The sequence below is a fragment of the Rhinopithecus bieti genome, unplaced genomic scaffold, assembly GCF_001698545.2.
Source record: "Rhinopithecus bieti isolate Rb0 unplaced genomic scaffold, ASM169854v2 scaffold_7212, whole genome shotgun sequence".
Classification (NCBI taxonomy): Eukaryota; Metazoa; Chordata; class Mammalia; order Primates; family Cercopithecidae; genus Rhinopithecus; species Rhinopithecus bieti.
In genome coordinates, this window is record NW_016806198.1 from 4,563,980 (window position 1) to 4,578,263 (window position 14,284).

General features: G+C 45.0%; 1 long non-coding RNA gene across 1 annotated transcript in view; it reads left to right on the plus strand.

The window, feature by feature from the left end:
* LOC108531625 (uncharacterized) overlaps positions 1–10,501 on the plus strand; it is a 22,657-nt gene extending 12,156 nt beyond the window's left edge. Inside the window, exons 3-4 of the long non-coding RNA XR_001886230.1 lie at positions 9,284–9,557; positions 10,326–10,501. This is a non-coding gene — a long non-coding RNA (uncharacterized LOC108531625). The remainder of the gene's footprint in view (positions 1–9,283; positions 9,558–10,325) is intronic.
* The last annotated feature ends 3,783 nt before the right edge of the window (positions 10,502–14,284 follow it).

Below are 14,284 nucleotides of genomic sequence, written 5' to 3' on the forward strand. Positions count from 1 at the left end.
GTGGGGGGAGGTTAGTCAGGGGGTTAGGGACATTTGATTATGCGGTGAGATGGTCACATGGGGATGAAGTAATTCTTTAACATAACATCTGTATGCAGAAGTACAGTATACAGAGGTAAGAATTTACAATATAGTGTGTGCATCAGTAATTTCTAACAGAGCCTTAAAACAGAAATGCAGTCTTTCCATAGTCTATGATTAGCAAGATGTTAATCAGCAGTAACAGTTGCAGCAAAAGCTGGTTACAAACAATCCATAGAAACAGGACGTGAAGCTAGACAATCGGTTAGACCAGAAATTGTCAGAAGGGAGTATGCCTTAACCCTAAAGAGGCCTAGAAGAGCCGTGGCTAGATGAGGGCATTTATAGCCCTATCTTATCCATATGGACAGGTGCCCCCCAATGCGTCCGTTTATAGGCTCTCCATGAGGGTCGTATTCCATTCCCAGAGCTATGAACATTTGCTTTTCTGGGATAGGAATCTTGGTGATGTGAAACCTCCCGGACTGCATGTCCGTTCACAGGTTCTCTGAAGGGTGAAGCACATCACGTGCTGTTGGCTCATTCTGGCAGTCTAACCTGGCATTGTCTTTACACAATCCTGCATGCAATTTTGTATTTACAATAATCAGGAGCATTTCATCTTTTATTCCATAGCAATAGTTTCAGGGGTCTCCCTACATCTCCCCTTTTATTTTATTCTGTAGCAATAGTTTCAGGGGGTCTCCCTATAGGTGTGCAGGTTGATATGTGATTTGGATCTGTGTCCCCACCCAAATCTCATGTCAACTTGTAATACTCAGTGGGCATGGTGGCTCATGCCTGTATCCCAGCACTTTGGGAGGCTGAGGCAGGCAGATCTCTTGAGGTCAGGAGGTTGAGACCAGCCTGGCCAACATGGTGAAACCCTGTCTCCACTAAAAATACAAAAATTAGCTAGGCATGGTGGTGCGTGCCTAATCCCAGCTACTCACGAGACTGAGGCAGGAGAATCATTTGAACCCAGAAGACAGGGGCTACAGTGAGATGAGATTGCATCACTGCACTCCAGCCTGGGCAACAGAGCAAGACTCTGTCTCAAATAAATAAATAAACAAACAATAAATAAAATTGTAATCCTCAATGTTGGAGGAGGGGCCCAGTGGAAAGTGATTGGGTCTTGGGGGCGGATTTCCCCTTTGGTGGTGTTCTCATGACAACCAGTGAGTTATTAGAAGATCTGGTTGTTTACAGGTGTGTAGCACCTCCCAGCCCCTCTCTTCCTCCTGCTTTGGCCATGGAATATGCGCTTGCATCCCCTTCACCTTCTGCCATGATTGTTAGTTTCCTGAGGCCTCCCCAGTCATGCTTCCTGTATAGTTAGCAGAACCATCAGTCAATTAAACCTCTTTTCTTTGTAAATTACTCAGGTATTTCTTTATAGCAGTGCAAGTATGAACTAATACGTATGTCATGTTCTTATTATTATTTACACCAAACAATTTATCATGAGTGTTCCCTGTGTTGCTTCACTTCTTGTTATTAGCTGATTGTTACTGAATAACTTGTGAAATAGAGACTCTTAACCATTCTCATTAGATAATTTCCTTTTTTTCCATTAATTATCTAACATTAGTCACCTTCGTACCTTTATTTTTTCACAGGGAAATGATAATCACCTTTGAAGTCCCTCATTGTCTGTTTCTATTATGCAAACCAACTATTTTATCTGTAATAAAACCACTATCATAATCTCATCCACTTTGGGTGTCATGAGACTTTGCACTCGCAGGATAAATGTATCTGATAGCAATCCTTTAAGCATACCCTTACAATGATCCTGCATGGCAGATGCACTTGCATGGGTGCTCCAAGCTAGGGAATCCGGAAGTGACTAACCTGGAGATTCATTTGTTTCTTATCTATGGTAAATATCTGAGACCCCACACTGCCCCAGCTCATGGAACACAGTTCCATACAGGAGATTAAGGCCTTGAGTTTGGGGTTAAATGAAGGTTGCCAAGCAGAGGTCATTATGGGGAGGATATTAGTCTGTTTTCACATTGCTGATAAAGGCATACCCAAGACTGGGCAATTTACAAAAGAAAGAGGTTTAATGGACTTATAGTTTCACATGGCTAGAGAGGCCTCATAATCATGGAGGAAGGCGGAAGGCACTTCTTATATGGTGGTGGCAAGAGAGAGAATGAGAGCTAAGCGAAATGGGTTTCCCCTTGTCAGACCATCAGATCTTGTGAGATTCATTCCCTATCATGAGAACAGTATAGGAGAAACTGCCCCCAGAATTCAATTATCTCCCACTGGGTCCCTCTCACAACACGCAGGAATTATGGGAGTACAAATCAAAATGAGATTTGGGTGGGGACACAGACCCAAACCATATCAGATGTTAAGTGAAAATCATATATAAACTGCATAATATTTGTGGGTGGTTGTGGTTTTCCTGCTCAGCTCACCACCAGTGGGCCATGAGGTTATCTTTTCCCAGTCACTGCCACTGGATCTTTTCTGTACATAAGGCAGTTCTCCTGCCCAGTCCACCACCACTGGACTCCCTTTCCCATACATAAGCCTCTAATGAAACCCCATGTCTCATTTGCTGGCTCTGGGTCCTTTTTTCGGCTGCTTGAACTTGGTGCTTTTCCCACTGAGGCTAACAGTGGCTCAGCACAACACTGCCTTCTGAGAGTTAATGGCTGTGTGCCCACCTATTCTTCTGCAATAAGCAGTTTACAACGGGTGGGCCAGCTATTGAGCTCAGGAATGAATCTTCACCAGGTGGTGGTCACTGTGCTAGGAGCTACAATAGTCACACTTATTTGACAGATGAAGAAACTGAGGCACCGATGAAAATGTTCGGTGGCTCAGTGGTTGGGCTGACCCAAAGCCATGTGTTCCATCTGACATTCAAGATGGGCTCTGTTGACTTTGCCAAAACTGTAATCGTGTAAAAGTCAGAGGCTAAGCTAAGATTGGTGTTGTCATGCTGCTACTATAGATACCATGTTTCAGCAAGGCTGGAAAAAGTCCTAAAATACTTTTCAATATCATAAGAAGAGAACTAATTCTATACAGTCATTGGATACCATTAAACACTGCCTTAGACTAGTGTACAACTGAGCTGCTATTTGGTCAAAATAACAGCTGGAACTTGTGTGTCCCTACCCACAAAGTTCTGTGCTAAGTGCCTTACGGGTGATATCTCCCTATCAGTTTCATTCCATTTTATAGACAAGGCACCTGAATGTTACAGAGTTTAAGAAACTTATCTAAAGGCATGTGTGTAAGTGGTGGACCTGAAATCTAAAGCTTCACCTTTCTAATTTCAGAATCTGTCACCCTAACAACAGGTTAAGCACTGGGCATTCAAGCTGGCCACACCATGGAATGCATCTTTGTGAAACTTCTCTTTTTTTAGAAGAAAAATCTTAGACTAAGAGAGGTTGAGTTATGGGCCCAAAATCACATACTGACAGATCCATCTTTAAGGCCAGGCTCCCCAAATCTTCCTTTCAGAAGAATTCCAAATAGTGTATCACATACATATCCATGAGACAGAGCTCAATTCCTTTCCTTTTGATTCTGGGCTAGACTTAGTAACTTGTTTCCAAAGAATGTAATATAGAAATGAAAATATAGAAACCAAGTGGACACTACATTGGTTAAGGTTAACATCACCAGTGATAAGTTATCTTGCTTACTATCACATACCCATTTACACGCAACCAGAAGAACACTTCACCTCCATGATATTTTTCTAAAAAATCTATAACCCCAATCTAATCAGACCAGTTCAAACAGGAGGACATTCTACAAACTACTTGACTAATAGTCTTTGAAACTCTTTAGAGAATCAAAGAAAAAGATTAAGAAGCCCTTGGATCAGAAGAGACTGCATAGGTATGACAACTAAATGCAATGTGCAATTCTGGATTGAATTGGATCCCGTTGAGGAAGAGGACATCAGTGAAATAATAGGTACCAACAAAATGAAGTCTGTTAGCTCAGGGTACTAGACCAGTATTAATTTCTTAGTTGTCATAGTTGCACCATGGTTATGTAAAATGTTAGCATTAGGGTAAGCTAGGTAAAGGGTATGTTTGCAACTTTGCTATAAATCTAAAAATATTACAAAATACAAATTTTCAGGTAATATAAAAATAAAAATAAACAAATCACCAAAACTTTAGCTGTCTGTTTCATGGCCTTTTCCTTATAGCTTGTAATTCACTCACTCCTTTTTTTTGTTTTGTTTTGAAATGGAGTCTCACTCTGTTGCCCAGGATGGAGTGCAGTTGCATGATCTCTGCTCACTGCAACCTCTGCCTCCTAGGTTTAAGCAAGTCTCCTGCCTCAGCCTCCTGAGTAGCTGGGATTACAGGCACCCGCCACCACACCCAGCTAATTTTTGTGCTTTTAGTAATGATGGGGTTTCACCACGTTGGCCAGGCTGGTCTCAAACTCCTGACCCTCAAGTGATCTGCCTGCCTTGGCCTTCTAAAATGCTGGGATTACAGGCATGAGCGACCGTGCTCAGCCTCCCTCATTCTTTACAAAAATTAAAAAAAAAAAACACAGGGGTCCAAGAGGATATGTGTGAAGACCACTATTCACTGTAAACAACCCAGAGCAATTATTCTTGGAATGTGTATGGCCTCACAAACACCATGCCCTACACATACACACTGCACACTGCTAAAACGGGTTCCAAACACACGGCTACATTATTTTCCCTTCAGGCTGAGAGTCTGAGGTCTCACTTGGCCACTGGCCACGGCAGGATTGTTCCACGTTATTTTTTTTTCTTTTCTTTTCCTTTATTGGGGCAACAGTGCTGCAGCTGAGCCTCTGTAGAAAGAGAATGACATTCTTTCCATTTTTTTTTAAGAGGAGCAGTTAAAAATACACATTGGTACGTACTGCAATTATCATTCAGAATAAATGCAGGAACGGTGACATTAACTAATGGGAGTGCAGCAGCTGCCGGCTTGTTGAAAGCCATCCTCAGCACCGTGCAGAGGTGTCCAATGCTAATTGCTCCTTTAGTCTATCTGTCTGATGTCACGAGGGAATCCACTGAGTAAACCCAAGGCTGCTTTTTACCTCAGCATGGCCCAGAGTCAGCTTGTCCTCAATAACGTGTTTGTTGGCAAGTGGGTAAAAAGCTACAATATGGTCATGATTTCATTAACTTAAACGTTAGCAGTGCCTTTGATTAGCTGGAATTGGCCAACAGAAGACTCAAGGAAAACCCATAACAGAGTAATTATTAAAGAGGCACTTATGTTAACTGAAAACCAATCAAATGACAGATAGCACCAGGGGCTTGACCAGGTCTTTAATCCTCTGACCAATCTGCTGAGAAGCAGTGCCCTGCAACTTGTAGAAATGGGGCTTGGAGCTGGGAAATGACCACCAGCTTACACTTTGACAAGCGGCAGGCATGGACTTCTCTCCAGCCCAGCCCAGAGTGTCCGCATCATGCCTTGCACTCTGGGTGCTTAGATGACTGTTTTACTCATCTATTGATTCTGTCATAACCCCCATTCTAAAAAGGAATGGGGATGTCTTACAGAAACTCCACAAAACTAGAGAGAAAATTATATGCATTCCCAGCTGGGTGCAGTGGCTAACGCCTGTAATCCCAACATTTTGGGATGCCGAGGTAGGCAGATCGCTTGAGCTCAGGAGTTCAAGAGCAGTCTGGGAAACATGGTGAAACCCTGTGTCTACCAAAACTACAAAATCTTAGCTGGGCGTGGGGACGTACATCTGTGGTCCCAGCTACTTAGGATGCTGAGGAGAGGGGATCGCTTGAGCTCAGGGCGGAGGTTGCAGTGAGCCAAGATCGCACCACTGCACTTTAGCCTGAGCAACAGAGTGAGGCCCTATCTCATTAAAAAAAAAAATGCATTCCCAAAAGTATCTAGTGCAGAAGTTGGGGCTGGAGCTTTCTGATGAGAATCTAGCAGTCAAAGCTGCAAGATCCATGATGTGAGTGAGGAAAAAAGCAAACAGCAGAAAAGGTGGAGAGGGCACAGCAGGATACATGCTTAAGGCATGCACCCCTTCTTAGAATCTACCTTGGACACCAATGGAGTGCTACAAAAGCCGTAGATCGTGTATTAAATCATTTATTTTCATTCTCCACAGAGTCTTGCACCTACTGAATCACAGGTGATGCAATTTGCTCATCTGTAAATAATAATATCCACGTCAAAGGAATACTGTGAATGTCATTAGGCAACACATGTCAGCATGTCAATGGCTCAGCACACGCCTGCCATATGCGAGGGCTCAACATAAATGTGACACAAGGTTATTAACTTGGGTTAAAATTGTTTAAAGCAGACAAAACTGCTAAAGGTTACATAGTAGTGGGATGACATGTTTCAGCACTGGCCACCTGTGGGAGAGGTAGAAGAGGAAAGAGAGAATAGAAGAGGGAAAGGAAGAGGGGAAGAAGACAAGAAATAAGAAGAGAGGTGAGAAACAAACGGAAGGAAATGGGAAATGGGAAAATCAGAGGAGGACAGGGAGAAGGGAGAGATGGAGTGGAGAGAAAGAAGAGGGAAATGAGAAGCGGGGAAGAAGAGAAGATGAAGGGGAGGGAAGAGGAGGGGAGGAGACCAAAGAGATTATCAATCTGATAAAAAAAACAGGAGCCTCTGCTCCTGAAGATTCCAGAGTGGGAGGAGGAAGAGGGAGCTCTCCCATCTTACTTGGCCTCTCCCCAGGCATAGAAGCCACATGTCTGTCTACTTCACTATTGTCCTGTCACCTCCTCCCTTGGAGAACAACTGAGCTCCTCCGTGCTTTGGTAATATGGAAATGGTCCTTCCCTCTGCCTCTCAGAAGCTGGGCAGGACGAACCCCTATCTGCTCACCCTTTCATTTGCTCAAAAAATGACCGTAGATACCAGAGCAAGCAAACCGATAAACCCCGCCCTGGTGGAGATGATGCACTACGGGAGGACACAGGCAGAGAACTGGAAGTTACAACATGGGGTGTAAAATCTTTGACAAGAAAAGCCCAAGACAGGAACCAAACCTAGAGGAACATGGGAAGTTCCCCAGAGAAAGAAATCGATATCCCCAGAGAGACTGATGTTCCCTTGGAGTCCACCCACAAAGCGAGAGCTGAGAGCAGAACACAGGGAGGAAGCAGGATGTGCAAATCTCGGAGTTCAGCAGGAACATGGCAGATCCTGGAAATGGAGAGAGAATGGCCAAAGCTGAACACAGGGCTGTGCTGGACAGGGTTGGGGAGGATCTCTAGCAGGAAGGAGAGACCAGGAAGGGATGGCCTCGGAGAGGACAATGAGAAGCTAAACTTCTAAACTGTATCTCATCAAAGTCTTTTGTAATGAGACAAGAAGATCCTCTTGGTTGTTTTGTTTTGTTTTGTTTTGTTTCCAGGAAGAGCCTCTGATGGCAGTACGAGAGGGGACCAGGCTGGAGAAGGAGCCAGAAGATATTGTGAAGGCTGTAACAGGCAGCTAGAGAGGACCTAGGGAGAGTGCAGGGTGCTTGGGAAGATATCCAAGGACTGGCTACTCAGGAGACTGGATTTGTTGGACTGTATGTAGTATTGGGTGTTGGGTTGTGGGGAGATGCAGAGAAAGTCAAAGATAACTCTAGGGCTTCAGGTCTGGACAAATGGTGGAGGGAGATGCTGTCCCTGAGACAAAGAAAGAGAAAGAAGCTAGTTGGTCTTATACAGGTTTGTGGTCTTATGGGAAGGCCATGTAAATTGCACAGAGAAGTTGGATATTTGGGTCTAGAATAGAGGTCAGCAAACTGTGAAAATGGCCAAGGAGAGGATGTTTTTGGTTTTGTGGGTTGTACGATCCTTGCTACAACTACTCATCTCCACTGTTGTAGCTAGAAAGCAGTCACAGATGATGTGTAAACCACTGGATGTGGGTGTGTTCAAGCAAAACTGATTTACCAAGGTGGTGACAGGCTGGGTTTGGCTAGAGGGCCACTGCGTGCTGACCACTGATTAAGAGCATCAGATAGATGTCTGGGCTGGAAATATTCAGGGAAAGTGATTTGAAGTAATGAGTGTGGATTATATAGAGAGACACAGATTTAGATATATCTATTAAGACAATCTATTTTTCTATGTATAGATATATAGATGTTGAGAGATTTATTTTAAGGAATTGGCTCACATGACTATGGGCCTGGCAAATCTGAAGTCTGCAGGGCTTGGTAGCAGGCTAGGAACTCAGGCAGGAGTTGATGCTGAAGTCTTGAGACAGAATTTCTTTCTTTCTGGGAAACCTCAGTGTTTGCTTTTACGGCCTGCAAGGAATTGGATGAGGCCCACCCTCATTATCGAGGGTAATCTGTATTCCTTAAAGTCAACTGCGTCTGCAAAATACCTGCCCAGTGCACCTGGATTAGGTTTCAATTAAATGACTACTATATAGCCTAGCTGAGTGGACACATGAAAGTCACCATCACAGGGGTCATCTTAGAATTCTGCTACTCCACTTTTGTAAGCAGCCACATCATGCTAATAACCCATGTTGTGGTTGTGGTCAATGAAGACCCCAATATATTAAGGTATCATTTCTGTTTTGATCCCAGATGCCCCAAGTGCCTATATCTATATCTATATCTATAGATACATATGTATCTGTTGCCCAGGCTGGAGTGCAGTGGCATGATCTTGGCTCACTGCAACCTCTGCCTCCCAGGTTCAAGCGATTCTCCTGCCTCAGCCTCCCAAGTAGCTGGGATTACAGGCATGTGGCACCATGACCAGCTAATTTTTGTATTTTTAATAGATATGAGGTTTCACCATGTTGGTCAGGCTAGTCTCGAACCCCTGACATCAAGTGATCCTCCCACCTCAGCCTCCCAAGCTGCTGGGATTACAGGCATGAACCACTGCACCCAGCCCACTGCCCATATCAGTATCGATGTTCCAGGTTATGTCTGCCTTTGTCCAAGAGCAGAACAGCATTCACTGCTCTTTCCCTGACTGAAAAAGCTCCATTAAATGCCTCTCAGGTAAGATGGCCACCCAGCGCCCTCCCTTCTCTGAGGCTCATGGGTTCAGAAGGTTGTGAAAGGGGTCACAAACCTCCTGCCTCCTTCCTCATGCAAACCGCAGTTGTGAGTGCCTGCGTATCCACAGCAGAGGAGCCCTGCGCGCTGGCAATTCTTCAGTGGGAGAAAGGCATTTGCAAAGCCTAATAATGGCACCATACATATGTATACATTTTACACAAAGCCCGTTTATTTTAAAAAATCAATTTCTCTCCTACAGATGGCACATTGCATAAAGAAACACGAACCCAGCAGCACTCCTGCCAGCGGCAATTCTGAGCGCTCATTTCCGTGTTGCCAAGACATTACATGGGAAGGCATGTGCGTTTAAGGGCATCCAATTGTTTCTGTACCAGAACAGCAGCAACATCCTGGGCAGGCCTTTCCTCTGGAGTTCATGTGCAGGTCATACTGGCGCACAACACGGCCTAAAGGGACCATGGAGGAGGAAGGGACCCTAAAGCCAGGCCAAATGGGAGCAGGGTTGTCCTCAGGTAAGTGCCAAGCACATAGTGCCTGGAAAGTTTATTGCATTCCCTCAGTTTCTCCAGTTATAAACATTCAGGATCTGATGACTTCCTTATGAAAGGTAAGGTAGATTTGCCGCCTTCTAGATAGCACGCACCACCTCACCCACATCCCACATCACCTCACCCATATCCACGCACATTGGCAACAGAACTGACAGTCAGCTTGCTTTTCCAGGAATACAAGCATGTTCAATACTACTGGGCACACACGTTTTGTTGCAAATCACATCACAATGTGGAAGCAGACATGACTGTCACTGTGACTGTGACTGTCATTCTCTGCCTCACCTTTGACGATGGTTGCCACTGGTGTGGATGTTTCTGGGAGGCTTCTGCTCCCCTGGTGCTAGTAGCATCTTACCTCAAACATGCACAACATGGCCCTGCTTTCTCTGCCATTGGAAGGCACTGCTCCTACAGTGATGTTCCTCCAGCCTATATGTACAAGCATAGATCAGACCTATAGGGGTGTAAGCAGCCCTGGGGCTGCCCTCAATTAAGGAGGCAAGGTGGGAACCAAAAGCCTCCTTCCCTCCCTGCTGACACTTACCAGCAGCATCCTGAGTGTTTTGCAGACAGCCCTGGAGAAACCACACTCCACAGCCTACAGCAGCATCCTCAATAACACACCTGGCACTGGTGTTCCCTTCTTCTCTGCTTCCTCACTCCTTGATAACCTGCCAAATAAACCATCTAGGTAGAAGTCCTCATCCCAGCTCCTTCTGATTTCAGGAGGACCCCAGCTAGAACACTATCTCTGGAACCCATGGTGCCCTCTCACTAAAGTGCCCCAATGTTGGCACAAAACCTACTGAATTGTTGGTGCTGACTCTCTATATCCATGATTCAACCAGAACAACATTGATTGGTTAAAAGGTGCATTAATAAACTTAACTCTGGAAACAACAGGTCCCTGAAAAATTTATATCTCTAGGAAATTAAGAAGCTGTGGTAATCCCAGGAGGCCGAGGTGATTTCAAACATGATTTCAAGAAGAAGCAAGTATCTACTTAAATTGAGTGGTACAGGCTGGGCGTGGTGGCTCACACCTGTAATCCCAGCACTTTGGGAGACTGAGGTGGGCGGATCACAAGGTCAAGAGATTGAGACCATCCTGGCTAACACGGTGAAATCCTGTCTCTACTGAAAATACAAAAAATTAGCCAGGCATGGTGGTGGGCACCTGTAGTCCCAGCTACGCAGGGGGCTGAGGCAGAAGAATGGCTTGAACCCGGGAGACGAAGGTTTCAGTGAGCTGAGATCGTGCCACTGCACTCCAGCCTGGTCAACAGAGCTAGATTCTGTCTCAAAAAAAAAAGAAAGAAAGAGAAGGGAAGGGAAGGGAAGGGAAGGAGGGAAAAAAAGAAAAAGGCGAAGAGAAAGAAGAGAAAGAGAAGAAGAAGAGAAGAAGAAGAGAAGAGAAGAGAAGAGAAGAGAAGAGAAGAGAAGAGAAGAGAAGAGAAGAGAGGAGAGGAGAGGAGAAGAAACCAAACTATGGTAATCCCTTTGCAACCTCAAACTTCCATCTAAGGAAATTATAATCCATTCACCTTTACTTCTCCATACTTACTTTCAACAATGCTGTGGGTCAAGTGTGTAGAGGGGAGGACACTCACAAAACATACTGACACAATAGCAGTGAGGGGATTGGGGCCAAAGCCAGAGTAGAGATTTTTTTGCAATGAGATCTTGGGATGGAAAGGAAGCAAAATACACTCTCATCCTGCAGCCTGTTTTCCCTGAAATGCTACAGAAAGGAGGAAAATTTGTGTTGAGGGCCTCCAGACCATGAACAGGCAATGCTCTCTAGAAGGTAGAGCAGAGGGAAATCAAAAAGGTGACAGATATATGGTGAAGAACCAGACACATAAAACAAGAGTCTTGTGTCTACACAAACATCATAGTATTTTGTATCAGTCTGAATAAAAGAGGTTGTGCTGTGTAACAAATAATGCAACATCTCAGTGACCTAAAGCCACCGATTTTTGCTTCCCGCTTAGGTTGGCTGCCCATTAATGGCTGTGCTCCATGCTGTCTTCCCTCCAGGACCAGGCTGATAGGGCAGCCCCTGTCAGATTCATGACCATGATTGCAGGGGGAAGATTTGGCAAATTGCTCACCAGCCCTCAAAGCTCCCACCCAGGTGTAACACATCTCACTTTTGCTTGCTTGTCATTGGCAAACACCCATCACATGGCCGCACCTAAAGGTTAAAAAATACAATCTGGCCTGGCATGGTGGCTCATGCCTGTAATCCCAGCACTTTGGGAGGCCAAGGTGAGCAGATCACTTGAGCCCAGGAGTTGGAGACCAGCCTGGGCAACATGGAGAAACCCGTGTCTACAAAATATGCAAAAATTAGCCGGGTGTGGTGGCATACACATGTAGTCCCAGCTACTTGGGGGACTAAGACAGGAGGATCGCTTGAACCTGGAGATCAAGGCTGCAGTGAGCCAAGATGACACCACTGCCCACCAGCCTGGGTGACAAAGTGAGACTCTGTTTCAAAAAAACTAAAAAAATAAAAAAATACAGTCTTACCAGAGGGCAGAGAACTAGAAATACCTGGTAAAGAACAATGTTAATTTCTACAAGCAGCATTTGTGAACACCTCCTCCAAGCCTCAGACGGGGAAGCTCCTGGACTTTCGGGGCAGAAAGCATGCTAAATGGGTATTCCATGTGTAATTGCTTTTTATTTTTCTTGCAATTTTCAGGTACAGAAAATCCTATTCACACTCTGGTCACCTGTAGTCTATCGTTATTGTCTTAAAAATTTTTATTAATATATATCCATGAATTTTAAAGTAGTCACATTTTAGTTACATAGAAATGTAACTATTTCAATGTAACATTTAAAATTTATTTTATTTTTAATGTAATTTAATTTATATATGAAGGCATTCATCTTTGCACTCAAGGACTTCAGCCACCCTCGTTCTTTTTTCCTATAAAGCCCTACATTCTGGAATCACACATTTGCCTCTTCTGAGTATCTTTGTGACCTCTTTTTTGGTGCTTGGGGAACCCCATCACAGAAAACCAATTCCGCAGTCCTAATATTGAGGAGCATCCCATATTAAGGGCAAAAATAAGCATGAAAAGGAGAGGGAGAGAAGCAAAAATCAAATAACCAAGAAGGTCAGATAACCAAGAAGGTCAGAATAACCAAGAAGGTCAGAATGAAGACAGAGAGGGACAGGGGCTGATGTGTAGAGGGCCCACCTGTCCCACGCCCTTGCCGCGAGAGGTGGCTGATCAAAGGGCAGCCTTGCAGGGGATTGCAGCTGCAGAAGAGCTGTTCAGAAATGCAGAGCTATCCTTCCAGGCAGCCCTCGTCCTTCCCACGCAGCTTGAGCCTTAATTTAGGAATGTGGTCCTCAGGCCTCGGGGGGACCACCTCCGCACACTGTGGTGCCAGGGCCCCAAAGCCTGTGGGGCTGGTGGTGAAGGAGGAATCTGAGGTTCAACCTGGGGACCAGGAGAGTCATCTCAGCCTAAGGATCCGCCCTGCAACGTGGCCCAGAGACTTGTCCTCCTCACCCAGCCACGCAGGATCACCCCCAACACGCACACTCCAAACCATGTGTCTCCCTCCTACCTAACCACAGCAACGCCCCCTCTCAGAACCCACCCACTAAGAATTCACTACCAAGTTTGAGAATTAAAGCAGGAAGGGCCTTCATGGAAGAGAAGAAAGTCTTTCTGTTTGTCTATCTCTTGCTCAGTAACCAAATGCATCTCAAAAATAAAATAACCCAGAGGGAAGAAGCATCAGGAAAATGGATTTATTTTTGATTTCTAGCCAGGACTGTACTTAAGTTTTTCTGATATTCATAATTAGTTGAGGAGGGAAAGATCACTGACTTTTCAAGCACCATGTCTTCATTAGGCATACGGTCCTTAGGCCTTGTGGGAACTGCCTCTGCACCTGTGGTGCAGGTGCCCTCAAGCCCATGGGGTTGGTAATGGAGGAGGGAAAATCTGAGGTTCAGCTCAAGAATCGTGTGCTCTGGGAGAGGAGATACCCAGGGCCCACATGCTGCCTGTGACCGTCCACAAGCTTTGTGTCTCTGCACAAGTCCCTTAGCACCTCTGAGTCTATCTCCTCAGCTCTAAAATAGAAAACAAGAAGAAGCTGGATTAAAGGCTGGCAAAGGCCCCTTTCCACTCTAAATAACATACTGTTATGAATGCCAGGATTTCGGCTCCATTTTACACCAGTCTAGAGTATGCTAAAAAAACTTCGACACCTTATCCTCTCCACCTGGGCTGCACTTGACCCTTCCTCTCAGGCAGGCAAAGTCCCTGGAGGCAGACTCCATGTCCCCCCTTGATATGGTTTGGCTGTGTCCCCACCCAAAATCTCATCTTGAATTAGAATCCCTATAACCTCCATAATTCCCGTAATTCCCTTGTGTTAAGGGAAAGACCAGGTGGAGGTAATAGAATCATGGGGGCGGTTTCCCCCATGCTCTTCTCATGATAGTGAGTGAGTTATCATGAGATCTGATGTTTTTATAAGGGGTTCTTCCCCGCTTTGCTTGGCATTTCTCCTTTATGCCACCTTATGGAGAAAGTGCCTTGACTCCTCTTCCCCTTCCACCATGATTGTAAGTTTCCTGAGGCCTCCCCAGCCATGCTGAACTGTGAGTCAATTAAACCTCTCTTTTCTTTGTAAATTATCCAGCC